At 38.8% G+C, this 6,839-nt stretch overlaps 1 pseudogene; it reads right to left on the bottom strand.

Moving 5' to 3' along the window:
* Positions 1 to 5,259: 5,259 nt before the first annotated feature.
* Positions 5,260 to 6,054, bottom strand: LOC103002499 (claudin domain-containing protein 1-like; annotated as a pseudogene).
* Between the last annotated feature and the right edge of the window lie 785 nt (positions 6,055 to 6,839).

Consider the following 6,839-nt stretch of genomic DNA (forward strand, 5'->3'; position numbering starts at 1 on the left):
AGCTAGGTACAAATCAGTTGAATTTCTCCCCTACAGGAAAAAATATATAAAGAATTACCTCTGTAGGTTGCAAGGGCAGGATGAGAAGGAAGATGAAGATAATGAAAAAATAGTATTATGTCTGAAGAAAATAGGGAAAAATATAATTGAGGAGAAGATGTGAGAAGGAACAAAGAACAACCCAAAAGCAGGCATCCATGAGAGAGAGTTGGTGTCAGGGTTCTATGGGTTTGAGATAAAGTTAGAACAAAAGAAATCATTATAGGAGTATGAAAAGATGGAGAAAACAAGGCAGAGCCATTAGAGTGCAAAGTAATAATAATGATGGCATTTATGGCCATGGATTTGCTTTGAAAAAGGCACTCTGCTTCTTTTTCCTAAATAATTTCCTGTGGTGAAGGAAGGCTGATGGCAGCAAATATTTGTGTATATATCTTGATCTTGTTAACAGCATTTCTCAACACTCACTTTGTTATGGTCTGGCTGCTGCTTTGAGGAGCCAGACAAAGCAGATAATATTACACTTAATAAACACATATGAAGGCCAAAAACATAGCTACAAATGAAAGAAGTTTAAAATAACCCAAGGTGGTCTTGTAGTCTCCTTGCAACAAACTGTTTGGACAAGAAAATGAGAATATATATAACCCAGTGTGGTTTTTTTCTCCTTTTTTATTTTTCAAAATACTAACAAGGATGAATATAATTTGAAAACAACTTCATAAATCCATTTTCCCCAGAGCACCATAGAGTAAAGAAACATTCCATGTGGGTACCAACTGGTTCTTAGTTACTAAATCAGAAGTGATCAAATAAAGTTAATGATAGAGGGTTGGCTAAGCTGAGACTTTCAGTAGCATGTTTGTGTGTGTGTGTGTGTGTGTGTGTGTGTATGTAAAATCCAATACAGATGTATTGCAAATATCTATCCTTTAAGCATGCCATACGCATCTCTTTTAAAATAAATCATGAACTATTGCAGAGTTAGTTTCATTTTAAGAAGAAGGAACATATATCACAAATTCAGGAGACCTTGTTTTGGCTTCTGAGTTTTTGATGCTCCTGAATCTTCAGGTTCTTAGCTCCATAAAAGAAGGGCCTACTAGCTAAGCAGCCGCATAGCACAGGGAGATCAGCTCGGTGCTTTGTGACCACCTAGAGGGGTGGGATAGGGAGGGTGGGAGGGAGGGAGACGCAAGAGGGAAGAGACATGGGAACATATGTATATGTATAACTGATTCACTTTGTTATAAAGCAGAAACTAACACATACATAACACATAACATAATTGTAAAGCAATTATACTCCAATAAAGATGTTTAAAAAAAAAAAAAAGAAGGGCCTAGGCAGAGGTTGAGAGTTCCTAGGACACCATCAGTCAGTAGCAAACAAGTGAGCGCGTATGCCAGGCTGCTCCTAATGTCCTCTATGAAGATTCACTTTTCTCTTTGACTGGACATTGTTGCCATGGGGTTATGCAGTTGACTCATTTTCATTTTGTTGGGGGAATTGTGAGAGTGCTATAAAGAAGGGAGATGAATTGGAAGAAACAGCTCTCTCTTTCCCTCTCTTCCAACAAGCTTTAGAGCATAGCAGAGGGATGATTCAGAATCCAACATACTTGTGACTCTGATGCCCATTCTAATTAGATGACTACTTGTTTGGGCTTTGTAAGACATCTCCCACAAGAATGAAGAGGAGTTTTTCCGAGAATAGAGGCAGAGATGTATTTGCAGGATTGTTAATAATAGCTGCCAAAGACAGCAATGATGCCAAGATTATTAGCCTAAAAGGAAGACACAATTTAGGCTAATTTTTTTGAATTAATTTACTAACTAAATCACCAACATTGACCTCAGGTATGTGCACCTACTTTTCCCCCTGGCTTCTAGATCTGACTCCTTGTGTATGAGTTACCGTTCATGCATTACCAGGCATCATTTTTCTCATCAAGTCCTCAGATAAAAGAAATGCCAGTGTTCCATTCCTCATATTTTTCAGGTTTAAGTGTTTGTTACTAAAGTACCAGAAAGCAATGACACTTTGTGGCTTTTGGGATACATATGGCTTTTCAAAATGCAGTTCATGAAAGCTTCCAATTTCTGAAGTAGTGATATTTTTCATCACAGGGGATCAGTAGTCCTATGATTCTTTGGTTCAGGAAAGCTTACCATATCATTTTGCAAATTATGACTACAAAATACTGAAGGCAATCTTGTCAAGAGGATGTGTTCTTTCTGTTACTTGAACTTTATTTTGGTTGGGTCTCAGCTCTAATGAAGACTGGCATGGGTGATTCTGGTTTGAAAAGGTCACAGTTATACCAAAGTCTATATAAATATTTTCATCTTATTATGTCTCTACCACACAGCTGCTATTGAATTTTCCTGGGAGGATATACTAGGAGGGCCAAGATCCTTGTACCAGATTAGTGATAGCAGTTCTTAATATATATAGCTCTTGGGGAAAGAAAGTGATTTAATTCATAGTAGTATTCACTAATGCATAAGTAGAATCAAAATTAGCTGCTTATAATTTGTTAAGAAATCAGAATTTCACTTGGGAGTAAAAATTACTTCAAATATAAAATAATAATGCTATCATTATGCATCCTTTTTTGAAAATTTGTGAACATCAATGACTTGATGATGTTTCTGGAGAAAGGTCTTATGAGTGACATTTTTGTTTGTTGCTTTATCTTCATTTGACAAACCAAGTTGCTAAGTCCATATTAATGGGTTAAACTGATTTTTTTAAATTACATTTGGAATGCAAGAGTAAATTAAGAATTTATTAAATTAATTGGGTTATTTTATTCAAATGCTTCCAGGGTGTTTATCATGATACCTAAGTAATCAGACTCAATCTAAATAAATTAATTCAATAAAATATTAGCCTAGTTTGTGCCTTAATGGAATCATTTAGTTAATACTGTCAGGAATGAGGAGGAAAGTTTCCAGGCATGTTAAAGAGCACCAGCAGCGTAAATGTGGTCAATACATTATAGCCAGCAGTGGGGTTTACCAAGTTAAGGGGACTATGTTACCGATTAGAAAAGGCCTGATGGTATCACTCCTCCATTTTACTGAGAAATTTAAGGCTCCCCACAAGCCTCCCCACAAGCCTCCCCATACTCATCATCCATCTTTTTCATTTCTGAAATCACTCTATAGCTTCTCCCTCTTTTCCATTTTACAATCTCTGAGAAAGAAATAATCTTTTCTCATTTTTTTTAAAATTAATTAATTAATTAATTTATGGCTGTGTTGGGTCTTCGTTTCTGTGCGAGGGCTTTCTCTAGTTGCGGCGAGCGGGGGCCACTCTTCATCGCGGTGCACGGGCCTCTCACTATCGCGGCCTCTCTTGTTGCGGAGCACAGGCTCCACACGCGCAGGCTCAGTAGTTGTGGCTCACGGGCCCAGTTGCTCCGCGGCATGTGGGATCTTCCCAGACCAGGGCTCGAACCCGTGTCCCCTGCATTGGCAAGCAGATTCTCAACCACTGCGCCACCAGGGAAGCCCGAAATAATCTTTTTTTAACCAAGGCTGATCCTTCTGCTGTGCTCTAATCCTACTCATTGTTCTGTCTTCTCTAGGGCTTTGATTTATCAAATACGTCCTTTAAAGTTATTTATCTATGTACATATATTTCTTTAATTTTTCATTTCCAACTACTTTCTTTCCCTCTGCCTGAAAATATACTTGGGATAAGCAACAAACAACCCCCTGAGAAAAATAAACAAAAATACAAACACACTTCTCTAATGATTGCTGCCCCCAAACTTCTTACTGTTTTATCACTTTCTTTCCATTTTCTTTTAGCAATCTTAGAAAATGAATTTACCCTTGATGCCTTATCTTCCATACAGTTGACTTATTTTGTATACTTAGGATTCTGTACCTAATGAAACTGTGGTCTCAAAGATCACTAAATAGTTTTCACTAACACGTTTATTTCATTCCTCTTCTATCCTGATTTCCAAGGTTGAAGTCTTTCTTGAAATATTTTCCTGGCCAGTGTTCATCATTTGCCTCCTAAATTTCTTTTTTTTTTTTTCCTCTTCTCATTTTTTATTTTTTAAGAAAGACAGATTTAGGATTTTCTAAGAAATTACTGTTACATTTTTAAAAAATCTGTCAAGTACTGAAGTAATGGAATAAAAAATAAGATTTTTAAAGTTCAGTGTTTATAGACATATGTATAAGATAATGACTGAGTTAGAAGACATTAAATCATGTTGATACACACCAGGAAGGGGTTAGGCAAGGAAAGGCACGTCATTTCACCACAAGAAATAAAGACCATAGTTGGAAGTTAACGACCAGCCAAAGCTTTAGGTCTTGTGGTAGTTTTCCTAGCTCCAGGGGGTCATTATGGTGGCATCTTCTTTATGGTACTTAGCTGAAATAAATAGATGGCAGTTGGAGAATTTTACTCTGGGACCCCAATGTAGTGTTAAAAAGAAAGCACTGTTTTAAGAAGCCTGGTGTATGAGGAGGGAAGGAAAAAAAGTCCAAAATGGTTTGGTGATACTGAAAACCCTATTGACATATTAAGGAGAGTTAAAAAAAAAAAAAATGTAAAATAAGGTTAATCCTCTTGTCTAGCTGAACTGGAATTCTTGCAGTTACAAAGTTAAAATTCCATGTAAACACTTCCTTTCTTGTAAACAGACACAGTATAGGTAAACAACCATGATATTTCACCTCAGATGAAGCTATGTGCCAATATTTAGGGAAAAAGATCTTAGGTAATTTTCTTATTTTTAGATAGCCTGAGTCCTTGAAAATAGCACTAATACCTGTGGCTGACTGGCTATCTACAACAGCAAAGTGAATAGAAGTTTTGACGATGATAAGAGGTTTCCCAAAGAAACTAGAGTTTCCAGTTAAACACATACAGTTATTGTACTGAGAAGTCCAACAGACATCAGCAGAACTTGCTTTGGGTCAACCCCTTGCTACCAATTTTCTTTGACAAATTTGTGCCAAGAGTCTACCCATTTTTTTCTGTCTGGACTCTGAACCTAGATTAGTTTGTCTGAAAAATGGACTCATTCTGGTTCCGTATAAATTTTAGCAGTATTAAGAAACCATCTGTGTGAATAAATAAAATGAATTTTCAGGATAAAATGGTACACACACACACACACACACACCCCACACACAAAGTTAAAAACAATTGGGGGGGGGAGATAACGGAAAATATTAATGTAAAAAAATCATAAAAATGGCAATTGTAAAGCAAGCAGATTCCCACTCATGCCACACGATATGCCTTCATGAAGGTGTACTCTTTCCGGTTGGTTTGAGGGGCCCCGACGAAGAGAACAGAAGCCGTGAACTGTAAGGGAGCTGAAATGCAAGCCAGGCAAAAGGACCATCCGAATTCGCCAGATGCATTCTCAGGCAGCTTTCATTTCTGGTGGAGTAGTTCAGTTCCAGGAACGTAAAAACTCACTGAGCCCAGGGTACACAGACCCGCAAGGAGATGGAGAATGCCTGTGGCAATGGTGGGGTACAAGCTTCGGCAGATACAAGCACAAAGTCTAGTCAAAGCCTCAGAGCACATCAAACCTAGACTAACAAAAGGTAAAAGGAACTGGCAACGCCAAAGATAGGTCCGAAGAAGATCAATCCCACCGTTCTAGTTTCCAGGATCAACAAATTTCTCCATGAACTGCTCATTTAGCATGAAACTCATGCACTTTGTGACCATATCAAATGATTCTGTCCTTTCAGGTGGGCTGTACTAGTATGTATTTTGGGGTATAGTGATACACCGTCTCCACAATCCCATTGTGCCATTATATCGGAAAAGTGCATCATTATAAGTCTTTTGATCTGCCTTATCACTAGCAAAGTCAGTCCAGATACTTTTGTTCAAATCGCTGGAATTTTCTTGAACTGGACTTCGATGCTCATACCAGAAGTCTGTGCCAATTGAGGCCGCCATGTAGATGGTAGAAATGAGGCTAAGCACACAAGCAATTACAAATGCTGTAGCAAAACGGTGATCCATTCTGGCATTCAGACTGCTCGCCCAGCCTCCTGCTCCACCAGCTTCCCCCTCAAGCTCAAACCACAGCACCCTGCTCTCCTCGTGCCCCCTCTGGCGCGCTTCCCTGCAGAGCCCGCCCCCTGCACTCCAGTGCCTCTGTCTTGGCCCTCACCCCGGCCGGGCCTGGCCCAGGACTGCCTCCTAAATTTCTTTATTTTATTTTATTATTTTATTTTATTTTATTCTATTCTATTTTTTTAAACATCTTTATTGGTGTAAAATTGCTTACAATGTTGTGTTAGTTTCTGCTGTATAACAAAGTGAATCAGCTGTATGTATACATATATCCCCATAACCCCTCCCTCTTGCATCTCCCTCCCACCCTCCCTATCCCATCCCGCTAGGTGATCACAAAGCACCGAGCTGATCTCCCTGTGCTATGCAGCTGCTTCCCACTAGCTGTCTATTTTACATTTTGTAGTGTATATATGTCCATGCCACTCTCTCACTTCATCCCAGCTTACCCTTCCCCCTCCCCATGTCCTCAAGTCCATTCTCTACATTTGTGTCTTTATTCGTGTCCTGCCCCTAGGTTCATCAGAACCTTTTTTTTTTTTCCAGATTCCATATATATGTGTTAGCATACGGTATTTAAATGCTGGAGAGGGTGTGGAGAAAAGGGAACCCTCTTGCACTGTTGGTGGGAATGTAATTGACACAGGCACTATGGAGAATAGTACGGAGGTTCCTTAAAAAACTAAAAATAGAACTACCATATGACCCAGCAATCCCACTACTGGGCATATACCCTGAGAAAACCATAATTCAAAAAGAGACAT

Source organism: Balaenoptera acutorostrata, chromosome 4 (assembly GCF_949987535.1).
Source record: "Balaenoptera acutorostrata chromosome 4, mBalAcu1.1, whole genome shotgun sequence".
Taxonomy (NCBI): domain Eukaryota; kingdom Metazoa; phylum Chordata; class Mammalia; order Artiodactyla; family Balaenopteridae; genus Balaenoptera; species Balaenoptera acutorostrata.